The sequence below is a fragment of the Pan troglodytes genome, chromosome 4, assembly GCF_028858775.2.
Source record: "Pan troglodytes isolate AG18354 chromosome 4, NHGRI_mPanTro3-v2.0_pri, whole genome shotgun sequence".
NCBI classification, from domain to species: Eukaryota; Metazoa; Chordata; class Mammalia; order Primates; family Hominidae; genus Pan; species Pan troglodytes.
In genome coordinates, this window is record NC_072402.2 from 79,385,775 (window position 1) to 79,400,744 (window position 14,970).

The 14,970-nt window shown below is 40.2% G+C and overlaps 1 pseudogene; it reads right to left on the reverse strand.

Moving 5' to 3' along the window:
* Positions 1–10,081: 10,081 nt before the first annotated feature.
* On the reverse strand, positions 10,082–10,301 carry LOC112209186 (translation machinery-associated protein 7-like; annotated as a pseudogene).
* Positions 10,302–14,970: the final 4,669 nt, after the last annotated feature.

The window sequence follows — 14,970 nt, forward strand, 5'->3', positions numbered from 1 at the left end:
CCATGTAGTTGTGCGGTTTTAAGTGAGTTTCTTAATCCTGAGTTCTAATTTTATTGCACTGTTGTCTGAGAGACAGTTTGTTGTGATTTCTGCTCTTTTACATTTGCTGAGGAGTGCTTTACTTCCAATTATGTGGTCAATTTTGGAATAAGTGCAATGTGGTGCTGAGAAAAATGTATATTCTGTTGATTTGGGGTGGAGAGTTCTGTAGATGTCTAATAGGTCTGCTTGTTGCAGAGCTCAGTTCAGTACCTGGATATACTTGTTAACCTTCTGTCTCCTTGATCTGTCTAATATTGACAGTGGGGTGTTAAAGTCTCCCGTTATTATTCTGTGGAAGTCTAAGTCTCTTTGTAGGTCTCTAAGGACTTGCTTTATGAATCTGGGTCCTCCTATATTGGGTGCATATATATTTAGGATAGTTAGCTCTTCTTGTTGAATTGATCCCTTTACCATTATGTAATGGCTTTCTTTGTCTCTTTTGATCTTTGTTGGTTTAAAGACTGTTTTATCAGAGACTAAGATTGCAACCCCTGCCATTTTTTGCTTTCCATTTGCTTGATAGATCTTCCTGCATGCCTTTATTTTGAGCCTATATGCATCTTTACACGTGAGATGGGTCTGCTGAGTACAGCACACTGATGGGTCTTGACTCTTTATCCAATTTGCCAGTCTGTGTCTTTTAATTGGGGCATTTAGCCCATTTACATTTAAGGTTAATATTGTTATGTGTGAATTTGATCCTGTCATTATGATGTTCGTTGGTTATTTTGCCCGTTAATTGATGCAGTTTCTTCATAGCATCGAAGATCTTTACAATTTGGCCTGTTTTGCAGTGGCTGGTACTGGTTATTTCTTTCCATGTTTAGTGCTTCCTTCAGGAGCTCTTGTAAGGCAAGCCTGGTGGTGACAAAAGTCTCTCAGCATTTGCTTGTCTGTAAAGGATTTCATTTCTCCTTCACTTATGAAGCTCAGTTTGACTGGATATGAAATTCTGGGTTGAAAATTCTTTTCTTTAAGAATGTTGAATATTGGCCCCCACTCTCTTCTGTCTTGTAGGTTTTCTGCCGAGAGATCTGCTGTTAGTCTGATGGGCTTCCCTTTGTGGGTAACTTGACCTTTCTCTCTGGCTGCCCTTAAAACTTTTTTCTTCATTTCAACCTTGGCAAATCTGACAATTATGTGTCTTGGGGTTGCTCTTCTCAAGGAGTATCTTTGTAGTGTCCTCTGTATTTCTTGAATTTGAATGTTGGCCTGCCTTGCTAGGTTGGGGAAATTCTCCTGGATAATATCTTGAAGAGTGTTTTCCAACTTGGTTCCATTCTCCCCATCACTTTCAGGTACACCAATCAAATGTAGATTTGGTCTTTTCCCATAGTCCCATATTTCTTGGAGGCTTTGTTCATTTCTTTTTACTCTTTTTCTCTATCCTTGTCTTCTTGCTTTATTTCATTAATTTGATCTTCAATCACTTATACCCTTTCTTCTACTTGATTGAATCAGCTACTGAAGCTTGTGCATGCATCACGAAATTCTCGTGCCATGGTTTTCAGCTCCATCAGGTCGTTTAATGTCTTCTCTACACTCTTTATTCTAGTTAGCCATTTGTCTAATCTTTTTTCAAGGTTTTTATCTTTCTTGCGATGGGTTTGAACATCTTCCTTTAGTTGGAGTAGTCTGTTATTACTGACCTTCTGAGGCCTACTTCTGTCAACTCATCAAAGTCATTGTCTGTCCAGCTTTGTTTTGTTGTTGGCAAGGAGCTGCGATCCTTTGGAGGAGAAGAGGTGCTCTGATATTTAGAATTTTCAGCTTTTCTGCTCTGGTTTCTCCCCATCTTTGTGGTTTTATCTACCTTTGGTCTTTGATGTTGGTGACCTACAGATGGGGTTATGGTGTAGATGACCTTTTTGTTGATGTCGATTCTATTCCTTTCTGTTTGTTAGTTTTCCTTCTAACAGTCAGATCCCTCAGCTGCAGGTCTTCGGAGTTTGCTGGAGTTCCACTCCAGATGCTGTTTGCCTGGGTATCACCAGCAGAGGCTGCAGAACAGCAAATATTGCAGAACTGCAAATATTGCTGCCTGATCCTTCCTCTGGAAGCTTTGTCCCAGAGAGTCAGCTGCCTATATGAGGTGTCTGTCAGCCCCTACAGGGAGGTGTCTCCCATTTAGGCTACATGGGGGTCAGGGACCCACTTGAAGAGGCAGTCTCTCTGTTCTCAGAGGTCAAACACTGTGCTGGGAGAACCACTGTTCTCTTCAGAGCTGTCAGACAAGGACGTTTAAGTCTGCAAAAGTTGTCTACTGCCTTTTGTTCAGCTAAGCCCTGCCTACAGAGGTGGAGTCTAGAGGCAGTAGGCCTTGTTGATATGGGGTGGGCTCTGCCCAGTTTGAGCTTCCCAGCCGCTTTATTTACCTACTCATGCCTCAGCAATGGTGGACGCCCCTCCCCCAGCCAGGCTGCCATCTCGCAGTTTGATCTCAGACTGCTGTGCTAGCAGTGAGCAAGGCTCTGTGGGCATGGGAGCTGCTGAGCCAGGCATGGGAGAGAGTCACCTTGTCTGCTGGTTACTAAGACCTTGAGAAAAGTGCAGTATTTGCACAGGAGTGTCCCGTTTTGCAGGTAGTCTGTCATGGCTTCCCTTGACTAGGAAAGGGAAATCCCCAGACCTCTTGTGCTTCCCAGGTGAGGCAACGCCCCGCCCTGCTTTATCTCACCCTCTGTGGGCTGCACCCACTGTCCAACCAGTCCCAATGAGATGAACCAGGTACCTCAGTTGGAAATGCAGAAATCACCCGTCTTCTGCATCGATCACGCTGGGAGCTGCAGACCAGAGCTGTTCTTATTTGGCCATCTTGGAACTCCTTTTTTATTTATTTTATTTATTTATTTTTTTGAAACAGAGTTTCACTCTTGTTGCTGAGGTTGGAGTGCAATGATGTGACCTCGGCTCACTGCAACTTCTGCCTTCCAGCTTTAAGTGATTCTTCTGCCTCAGCTTCCCGAGTAGCTGGGATTACAGGTGCCCGCCACCATATCCAGATAATTTGTTGTATTTTTCGTAGAGACAGGGTTTCACCATGTTGGCCAGGCTGGTCTCAAACTCCTGACCTCAGGTGATCCACCCAACTGAGCCTCCTGAAGGCTGGGATTACAGGTGGGAACCACTGCGCTTGGCCAATTTATTGTATATTTTTCAAATAGTTAGAAGAGAAGATTTTGAATGTTCTTAACACAAAGAAATGATAAATGTTTGAGGTGATGGACATGCTAATTAACAGTATCAAAATATCACACCGTATACCATAAATAGATACCATTATTATTTGTCAACTAAAAATAATGATTAAGAAAAAAAGAAAGAAAGGCATATCTCCCATTCATTCCTGATCTTACTATATTTCATTGCCTCAGGCTGTAAAACTAAGTTTGTTTGGTGATCAAAGAGACAATTTGAAATATTGGAGTCTGTACAGCCTTCTTTAAACAAAGAATCATGGAAGGTCTTCACATGTTTTTCTTTCTTTCTTTCTTTCTTTCTTTCTTTCTTTCTTTCTTTCTTTCTTTCTTTCTTTCCTTCCTTCCCTTTCCTTTTCTTTCTTTTTTTTGAGACAGAGTCTCACTCTTGTTGCCCAGGCTGGAGTGCAGTGGTGCCATCTTGGCTCACTGCAACCTCTGCCTCCTGGGTTCAAGTGAGTCTTCTGCCTCAGCCTCCTGAGTAGCTTGGACTACAGGTGTGCACCACCATGCCCAGCTAATTTTTGTATTTTTAGTAGAGACAGGGTTTCACCATATTGGCCAGGCTGGTATCGAACTCCTGACCTCATGATCTACCCACCTTGGCCTCCCAAAGTGCTGGGATTACAGGCGTGAGCTGCCAGTCCTGTCCTATGTCTTCTTTCTTATTTTATTATTGAGTGTGTATATATATACATATATATACACATATATACATACATACCCACATATGTGATACTTATATGTTTATTTTCATGCAGGGTTAGTTTCATTTCAGGGTTATTGAGTTCTAACATATATACAGCAAATATTACTACATTTTATGTACAGTTCAATGAATATTAACAAATCCATGTTGTCAAACAATAATAACCCTTATCAAGTTATAGAACATTTCCACTCATATGGTTTGGATATTTGTCCCCTCTAAATCTCATGTTGAAATGTAATCCACATTGTTGAAGTGGGGGGCCTAATGGGAAGTGTTTGTTCATGGGGACAGATCCCTCATGAATGTCTTCATGCCCTTCTCACAGTAATGAGTGAGTTCTGGGGAAATATGTTTTTTTTTAAAAGAGTATGGCATTTGCCTCCTCCCTTTGTCTTGTTCTTTCTCTCACTATGTGGTGTGCCTACTCCCTCTTTGCCTTCCATCATGAGTAGAAGCTTCCTGAGGCCTTCACCAGAAGCAGATGCTGGCACTATGCTTCCTGTACAGCCTGCAGAATCATGAGCTGAAATAAACCTCTTTTCTTTATGAAATTTCTAGTCTCAGGTATTTCTTTCTAGCAATGCAAGAACAGACTAACACATCCAATATATCAAAAAGTTCTCTCTTTCTCCTTTGCAGCCTGACCTCTTTCTCTCCCAGACCCTGTCAATCATGGATCTGATTTATATATCTACAGTTTGTATCTTATTTCTTTCTGTGTCTTATATCCAATAGACCAACAAAGTATGACTTTGGAACTAAAGATTTTGACCCACTTTTGGATGCTGTGGGTTCAAACATAGTACAGAGTGAGTGGGAATAAAATAATTTTTGCATCGTTCTTGAGTTACTATCATATGAGAGCAAAGCAAATAGAGAATCCATAAGAAAATATTGACCCTAATCCATTGACTCTCCTATCCTTTACTGTCTATTTAACAATTGTTAAATCCAACTTCTCCTCTACTCTATGCCTATGTCAATGTGGCTTAACACAGCAGAAGAATTCTGTGCCAGCACTGCTGATTAGCACCACTTTAAAGTTCACAAATCCTAAGTGTTCCCTTAAGACTTCCTGACAAATAGTTTACATTTTCCTAGTCTGAGTTTAATGTCCCATTAATATGGTTTTGTTCTATGTCCCCACCATGTCTCATGTCAAATTGTAAGCCCCAGTGTTGAAGGTGGGGCCTGGTGGGAGTGACTGGACCATGGAGGTGGTTCTTCATGAATGGTTTAGCACCATCCCTGCTTGGTACTCTATAGTGAGTGAGTTCTCATGAGATCTGGTTGTTTAAAGTGTGTGGCACCTCCTTGCTCCCTTGCTCCTTCTCTAGCCGTGTAAGATATCCCTGCTGCCCTTTGCCTTCTGCCATGTTTGTAAGTTTCCTTAGGCCTCCCTAGAAGCCAAGAAGATGCCAGCATCATGCTTCCTATACAGCCTGTGGAACTGTGAGCCAATTAAACCTCTTTAAAAATTACCTAGTCTCAGGTATTTCTTTATAGCAATGTGAGAATGGACTAATGTAGAAAATTGGTACCAAGGAGTGGAACATTGCTATAAAGATACCTGAAAACGTGGAAGCAACTTTGGAACTGGGTAATAGGCAGAGTTTGGAAGGGTGAGGGCTCAGAAGAAGACAGGAAGATGAGGGGAAATTTTGAACTTCCTAGAGACTTGTTAAATTGTTGTGACCAACATGCTGATCATGATAGGGACAATGAAGTCCAGGCTGAGAGGTCTCAGATGGAAATGAGGAATGTATTAGGAACTGGAGTAAAGGTCACTTTTGCTATGCTTTAATAAATAACTTGATTGGATTGTCCCCTTTCCCTAAGGATCTGTGGAACTTTGAACTTGAGAGTGATGATTTAGGGTATCTAGTGAAAGAAACTTCTAAACTGCAAAGCAGTCAAGATCTGGCCTTGCTGCTTCAACCAGCCTAAGCTCATATGTGTGAAGAAAGGAATGAAGGCTTGGAAGACTTCAACTAGATGGCAGAGGATGTATGGAAAAGCCTGGCTGTCCAGGAAGAAGTCTGCTGCAAGGATGGAGCCCTCATAGAGAACTTCTATTGAGGCAATTAAGAGGGAAAACATGGGGTTGAAGCCCACACACAAAGTCCCCACTGGGACACTACCTAGTGGAGCTGTGAGAAGGGGGCCACCATACTCCAAACCTTGGAACAGTACAGCCACCAACAGCCTGCACTGTGTGCCTGGAAAAGCCACAAGCACTCAACTCCAGCCCATGAGAGCAGCTGCAGGGGCTGAACCCTACAAAGCCATGGGTCAGAGCTGCCCAACACTTTGGAAGCCCATCCTTTGCACCAGTGTGCCCTGGATGGGAAACATGAAGTCAAAGGATACTATTTTGGAGGTTTAAGGTTTAATGACTGCCTTGCTGGTTTTTGGTCAGACTTGCATGAAATCTTTTGGCTGATTTCTCACTTTTGGAATGGGAGTGTTTACCCAGTGCCTGTACACTCATTGTATCTTGGAGGTACCAACTTGTGTTTGATTTTACAGGCTCATAGGTGGAAGGAACTTGCCTTGTTTCAGATAAGACTGTGGAATTTTGAGTTAATGCTGGAAGAAGTTAAGACTTTGGGGTACTGTTAAGAAGGCATGATTTTATTTTGCAATGTGAGAAAGACATGAAATTTGGAGGGCTAGGAGTGGAATGATATGGTTTAGTTCTGTGTTCCCAACAAATCTTATGTCAAATTGTAATCCCCAGTGCTGGAAGTGGAGCCTAGTGGGAGGTGACTGGATCATGGAGGTGATCCTTCATGAATGGTTTATCACCATCCCTCCTTGGCACTGTATAGTGAGTGAGTTCTTGGGAGTTCTGGCCATTTAAAAGTGTGTGGCACCTTCCCCCGCCTTGCTTCTTCTCCAGCCATGTAAGACATGCCTGCTTCCCCTTTGCCTTCTGCTGTGTTTTTAAGTTTCCTGAGGTCTCCCTAGAAGCCAAGCAGACGCCAGCATCATGCTTCCAGTATCAGATATTTCTTTGTAGCGATATGAGAATGGATTAATACACCCATTCTTGTAGATGACTGTTTTATAAATTTTCCTAGTCCTCAAGTCGCCAACATCTCCCTTTGGATTCCTAGTCTCAATGAAAATACTGAAGCAATCACAGGAGAATTTTCACAGGCTCTCACCATCATTATTGTCAATGTATCTACTGACAATTTATATCTGCATACTCTACCTTCTTTCTGTTAAATTCTTCAGGTACAGGCAAAAGACCAATGCTTCCACTTGCATGATAGACTCCATTCCCTAGCTTATGCATAGATAATGTTCCAAGCATTCTCCCCTCTTTCCCAGATTATTAATTTTCTGCCATCTATTAGGCCATTCCTAATTAATATATAAACAAACTGCTATTTCTGTTATCATAAAAACAAAACAAACCTCTCAATATCACTTCTCCTACTGGGTGTGTATTGTCCCATTTCTCTGCTCCCCTTTACAGCAAAACTCCTCAGGAGAGTGTCTCAACTCACTGTCTCCAGTTCTTTTCCTTGCATTCTGTCTTAAACTCACTCAACTGAATCTTTTCCTGCGTGGGGGAGAAAAGTAATATTACCTCTCACCCATCCCAAGATTCATGGCTGAGGCCCCTATAACAAAGGAAAGATTGTCAAAAGAAAACCATACAAATTTGTTTAATATACATTTTACATTAGCTGAGAGCCTTTGAAATGAAGACTGAAAGAAAGCAGGAAACCTGTGTTTTTTTGTGAAAAGTCATGCAGAAATATGATTGGAGGACAAAAAGACATGATCTAATGGTAAAAAACTGATGGGAACTTAACAAGACCTGTTTATTCAGATTCTTCTTGGCATCTCTGTATCTTCAAGGATAAAGTCATTTCTTTCCTCAAGGTACAGGGTGGACACCTCAGGATAAAGTTTTTATGACCTAGACTTACATTAGAAAGTCAGAGAATTCTTTTTTTACCTGCTTCAAGGGAGAAGAGGGAGGGAAAAGTGAGCCTGACTGCTATGGTTTGAATGTGTCCTCCAAAAAACATGTATTGGAAATTTAATCCCAAGTGCAACAGTGTTGAGAATTGAAACCTTTAAGAGATAACTAATTCTTGAGGCTCTGCCCTCATGAATGAATTTATGTCATTTTCACAGAAATTGGCTCATTATTCCAAGAGTAGGTTTGTATAGAATCTAGTTAGGACATTTCTTGCTCTCTCTCACCATGTGATGTCTTCCACCATGTTATGATGGAGTGAGAAGGCCCTTACAAGATGCAGCTTCTCAATCTTGGACTTCCCAGCCTCCAGAACCATGAGCCAAGTAAACTTCTACTTTTTATAAATTATCCAGTCTGTGGTATTCTGCTGTAGCAGCACAAAATGTAAGAAGACAATGACCTTTTTTCTGCTGTTTCTTCAACTGTCAAGAAGACAATGACCTTCTTGTTTCTGCTGTTTCTTCAAGTGTCAAGGTACCATATTTTGGGGTGTTGTGTCCTAAACTCCATCTACTGCATCATCTTCTAAAACCTTTCTTGTCAAGGTCACCAATGACCTTCATTTTGCCAAGTCCAAAGCCTAAAGTCATTGTCTTACTTGAACTTAAATACCATATGACATTGTTGATCACCACTACTTTCCTGGAAGTCATTTCATCCCTTGGCTTCCAGGATAACACTTTTTTCATGTTTTTCTTTACCTAATTGGCTACAGTTTTTTAGTCTCCTTTTTATCCTCTTCTCCTATTTATCTTAACATTGGGTCTCTAGTCCTTCCTATCTACACTCATTCCATAATGTCATCCAGTTTCATCCGTATGAAGAAAATTCCCAAATCTATGATGCTACCTTGAATTTTTCTTTGAACTCCAGACTCAAATTGCATATTTGATTGCTCCACTTGAATGTCTAATAATCATCTCAAACAAAATATTTAAAAGAGAACTATCTTTTCCCTAATACCTACTTCACCTGTAATCTCCATCTCTTTTCATGGTAATGCTATTATATCAAAGACTTTCATCTATTTTTGATTACTGCTATATCCCTAGGAACTAGGCTCTGGTACATTCATTCAACACATACTTGCTGAATGAATGAATGAATATTAATGATTATAGCACTGGACTAGGTGCAATGGCTAACACCTGTAATCCCAGCACTTTGGAAAGCCAAAGTGGGAGGACTGCTTGTGTCCAGGAGTTTTAGACTGGCCTAGGCAACATAGCATGACCTTGTCTCTATAAATCAAAAATTAGCCAGGTGTGTAGTGGTGCATGCCTGTAGTCCTAGCTACTTGAGAGGCTGAGGTAAGAGGATCGCTTGAGCCTAGGAGGTCAAGGCTGCAGTTACATGTGATTGTGTCACTGCCCTCAGCCTGGGCAACAGAATAAGACCTGGACACACACACACACACACACACACACACACACGACTATAGCACTTTATTGCATCCAGGTAACACACTCATAACAAAGTTCTATTTCTGAGGCCAGGTGTGGTGGCTCATGCTTGTAATCCTAGGATTTTGGGATACCAAGGTGGGAGGATTGCTTGAGGCTAAAATTTCAAGGTCAGACCACATCTGTACAAAAGAAAAGTCAGCTGGGTGTGGTGGTGCACACCTGTAGTCTCAGCTACTTGGGAGGCTGAAACAAGAAGATTACTAGAACCACTAGTGGATAGCACCCACTGCACTCCACCCTGGGCAACAGAGAAAGACTCTCTCTCTTAAAAGAAAAAAATCCCTATATGTCCTTCCTTTCTTCTCTTTCCTATTTTGTATTTAGAATTCAAATGTAATAATCTTAAATTTAATTTAATACTTATTTAATTTCAGACTTTTTCTTCAACAATACTTGACTTGGCTGTCTGACTTAATTTGACAAGGATTCTCCACTTGTTGAATGAGTAAAACCTGCAAGTGCATTTAAAACACAAATGAAGATAAAATAATTTTATTGAAAAATGTATGACAGTGTAATTTTTTTACAATAGTTTATTCTTAAATGTACAGCAGGCTCCAAGACAACATTTCATTCTAGCCAAGTGGCAAGACATGTTATGGCAGATCTTTAAATATGAATGGAATCAAGGGGCACCATTGCCTCAGGCATAAGGAACAGTTCACGGTTTCCCAGATTTCTTAATTCCACCTGTGGCCTGGGGCCCTTCCTCGTAGCCTTTGCTTTTAGCTTCTTGAATTTCTTTTGCTCCTCTTTTGGCTTCTGCTTGAAAAAACCTTTATTTTCCTTTTCTATCTCCTTGGTCTGCTTTCTGGGCTGTTTCAGGGGCTTCTTGCCACCTTCATGGCTGGACATGGTGCCTGCTATCCCTTCCACATTTCAAGTCAATATTATTTCGAGTTTTTCAAACCTTTCTGTATATATTGGGTTAAACAAGTTTCCTGAAAGTGAACAAGACATATCAATCACTTGACAACTTTGGATAAAGCCTTTTTGTTGTATTTTCCAGATTTCAGAAAGTGGACGATTTTGTCAGATTATAGACCTTTTGCAACTCAAGTGGCTTCCAATTCCTTGTTTCCAATAAAAGTAGCCAGTTGGCAAATTACTAAAAATGACTCTTGAGGATGGTTCCTTGTGGAATTTTTGCTATGTAACTTAAAAAGAGTTCAAATCATTAAATTATATTGCTATAATAAAATTCCTTCTATACATATTTATAGGACTAGGTTTTTTCAGTACTTACATTTATAAAAAATAAAAAACATGAGTAAAATTGATACTGAGCTGTATCTCATTAAAATAATTATTATTATTTAGTGAACTAATCGAAAAAATTCTCATTTTATTAAAAGACATATGTCCAATAAAATTTTACTTTTTATGTTCAATTTAGTTATTTATTGAACTTTGTAATATATATGTTGTTTGGAACAATTGTATACTACCAATAATTTCAATGGCTCCTTCAATCTAGAAGAAAGTATATGGATGAGAGGATTATGGATACAAGCAATTAAAAGTAAATTCATATTTCAAATAACATACATATGTTAGTTGCGGAGAGTATTACAGGGTGATTAAAATAGCATAAAGATATATTTTATTATGGTAAATTATGTGAGGAGCATTCTTTTTGATGCCTAAAAAAAGCAACGATGTAGCATGTATGTTAAATGTTCATTTATGTGTTTTTAGATAGTTGCAAACCAAGTTGCTAGGGTATTTAACTTTCATTGGACGAATTTATAAAAACATGCAGCAGTTTTGTTTTTAAATGTTGTTATTTACAATACACCGGAAACATCACCTTTTGCAATTATTTAAATTTATGATGAAAAATTTGAGAGAACATTTACAAAATATGTGAATGGGTACTTAGCTTTCCATGTTTTGGTAAGTAAGCAAACCAAAAGTGGGAAGATCATTGTTACAGAGAAAATGAAAAGTGCAATTTGGGTAAAGTTGGTGCTTTACTTACTGCGGGTAGCAAAGAGTAGTTGGGAAGAAATGGGGAACAATGAAAGGAGGATTAGCATACGTTATTTGCAGTACAACAGAAGTACCATAGAGGGGCGCTAGAAGACTGAGGGACAGAGAGGTCTTTGGCTGACCCAACTGGAAGGGAAGTGGCTCTTGGGGCAAGCAAGGGTAAAACAAAATGGCGAAGATTCGTCAAAGATGTTCAGCTGCACAAAGATATGATTGGATTCGTGACCGCAAGTTGGCTTGGGACAACAGATTTCCAGGGAGTTGGAGCACGAAGCTGTTCCAAGCACAGTTGGTGAGTTGGAGTCAGGGCGGATGGAGAGGAACCATGAAGATTTCACTTGGGGGATGCTATAAGTCCATCCTGACCACTCATGGTTCGACTCATGCAAAGCAGTCTGTGTGTCTTACACATAGAAGTGAGAGCACCTCAGGATTTCCCATGCCACTTAGGAAGAGGAATGCAGTGTTGGTTGTAAATGAATAATGGGTTTGCTTACTGAAGACACCCAGACTCTCTTGGTGACTGTAATGATACCTGTGTAAGCAAAAATTTACTTTCCAAAGGCAATCAGTATTTGGTTAAATCAACTACTGAACTTTTTAGAAAGAGTACTTTGTATTTCAGAGTCTCCTGGGTTGTTGGAAATTAGGAGATATCGTCCATGAAAGTAGCGATTTAGGAGAATTCCTCCAGGATTTCACAGATGATGGTGCTGCAGAGACGATTTTCCGCCTTGACCATTCAGGTGTTCAGTTGCAATTGTATACTACCAGCTTGTTTATTGGATTTGAAGCAAATCTGGCTAGTGAAATGTAAATCTAAAAACATCTCCAAGACAAAAATAACTGTTTAGATTCTCAATCATTCACATTATTTAAACCCTGATTTCTACTCCACCTTCTTCCTTTCCTTCAGAAGCACAAATGATCACATCACTATATTTCTATTTTGTAAATACTCCAGTTTTCCCAGCAGGTACTCTTGCCTGTAGAGGAAAATCTGATTTTTTAAATCTGGCATTTAGGGACCTTCACAATTTACCTCAATCTATATTTCTTATTTTTTTTTTATGATGTCCTTATGTGGAGTCTCAGCACGGTCCATCTGCTTCTCTGCCATCTGAATATGACTTCAGGATATAGCATGTGCCAGACTGAGATACAAAAGATGATTGGTGATCACTTTTAATAGGGCAATCAAGGAGGTTTTCAGAAGGAGATGACATTTGAACTGGTTCCTGATTTGTTGGATTTCAAGGTATGGGTTTAGAGTGAAATATTGAGCTATTGGTGAGAACTTAGATGTGGCCCAGCCTTCTAGGAAATTTATTCCAATAAAAGTCACCAGGAAGCCAGGGACTATTCGTTTTGGTCTTTTCTTATTATATTCTATGCCGGTCTGGTGAAAGTGTCTCCATTAGATGTGTACTTAGGTGTCTTTCAACACATAGAGTTGTGAAGTAGGAACTTCCTGAAATTTGATCCACTAGTAGGCAGAATTTGATACAGGGGCACTTCTGTCTAGTATACTGTTCATGTTGTATTATAATCAGAGAGTGACTACATTCCTATATCTTTCACCTAGAGCATTTTCACATAGGAGTTATCCAGATAGCTCTTAGGCAAAATGGTGATTGAGATCTTTCTTTTTTTCAGACGGAGTCTCACTCTGTTGCCCAGACTGGAGTGCAGTGGCGTGATCTTGGCTCACTGCAAACTCTGCCTCCCAAATTCAAGCTATTCTAGTGCCTCAGTCACCCCAGTAACTGGGATTACAGGCATGCACCAGCACGCCTGGCTAACTTTTGTACTTTTAGTGGAGACGGGGTTTCACCATGTTGGCCAGGCTGGTCTCAAACTCGTGGCCTCAAGTGATTCGCCTGCCACAGCCTCCTAAAGTGGTGATTCGTATCTTTATTGTCAACCTGGGATTCGGAAAAAAAATCCTTAATCAAGAATCTGAGGGTACAGATCCTAGACCTAGCAGTGCCACTTGATGCTAATAAGAACAACAACAACAAAAGCTTCTCCACCCTGGTTTTCCCACCTGTGAATTTATATAGTAATAATTTTTCTTATTTTTAGGTGTACAGTGGAAATTACATGTTAATATAGGCAAACATTTTTCCAAGAAATAAAAACACCTTAAAATGCAAAGGATCAAATTCCGATCCTTTAGTTCTCTGTGAAGGTACAATTAAGAAAAATGAAAAATATAGGTATGCAAATGTGTTAGATGGTACAGGTGAAGTTCAGGAGAGTCAGGACTTTGTTTTGCATTATATGTTCAGTTCACTTTACCAACATATAGTGAGTATGTGAACAGTGCAAGTATACTGACACTGTTCACATACTCGCTATATGTTGGTAAAGTGAAGGGATGAATGATTGACTGGAGGCATTTAGGAGCCTTCCGCTAGCTGGCTTACCTGGCTGCCAAAGCTCTCTATCTAGGTGACTGGCTGAGTGAAGTCTCCAAACCGTATACTTTAAGGATATCTTGCTTCCACCTGCTTTTCTCCTTGTTTTGATAACAGTAATAGTTAACATTGCTTGAGGACCAAATATGTGCTACTTCTTTACATAAACCTTTGGTAATCCCCACAACCCTGAAAAAGTGTTTATTCCTATTTTAAATATCAGGAACTTATGCTCAGAGAGGCTAAATAACTTACTAAAAATGGTATAGCTAATGTATCAGTTTGGATATGTTAGATTATGCTGTAATAACAATCTCTAAATCTCAGTGTGGTGGTTAATACTGTCAACTTGATTGGATTGAAGGATGCAAAGTATTGATCTTGGATGTGTCTGTGAGGGTGTTGTCAAAAGAGATTAACATTTGAGTCAGTGGGCTGGGAAAGGCAGACCCACCATTAATCTGGGTGGGCACAATCTAATCACCTGCCAGCATGGCTAGAATATAAAGCAGGCAGAAAAATGTAAAAAGACGAGACTGGCCTAGCCTCCCAGCCTACATCTTTCTCCTATGCTGGATGCTTCCTGCCCTAGAATATCGGACTCCAAGCTCTTTAGTTTTGGGACGCAGACTGAGTCTCCTTGCCCCTCATCTTGTAGAAAGCCTATTGTGGGACCTTGTAATCATGTGAGTTAACACTTAATAAACCACTTTTTCTAAATATATCTATGCTATTAGTTCTGTCCCTCTAAGAGAACCCTAATACACTCAGTAACTTAAAATATAATGGTTTATTTTTTGCTTGTAATACATATTCACTGGGAGCCAGCAGGAAGGCCCTGCTTATTATACTTAGGGATACAGGCTGCAGAGCAGCAACCATCACAAATATCCCTACACCAGAGGGAAAGGCATCTCTGGAGAGTGTCATACCAGCAACAAATGCTTTACTTAGAAGTGACATCCATCCCTTCTTTTCATCATACTTTGACTAGGATTAGTCGTATGACACCACCTATCCACAGGTGGGCCAGGAAGTATAGGTCTGCCATGTGTCTGGAGGATAAAGCCAGACATTTTGGAGGTGATGCAAATGACTACCAGGGCAAGTAAGTCAGAGACTTGGTTTCTGAATCCAA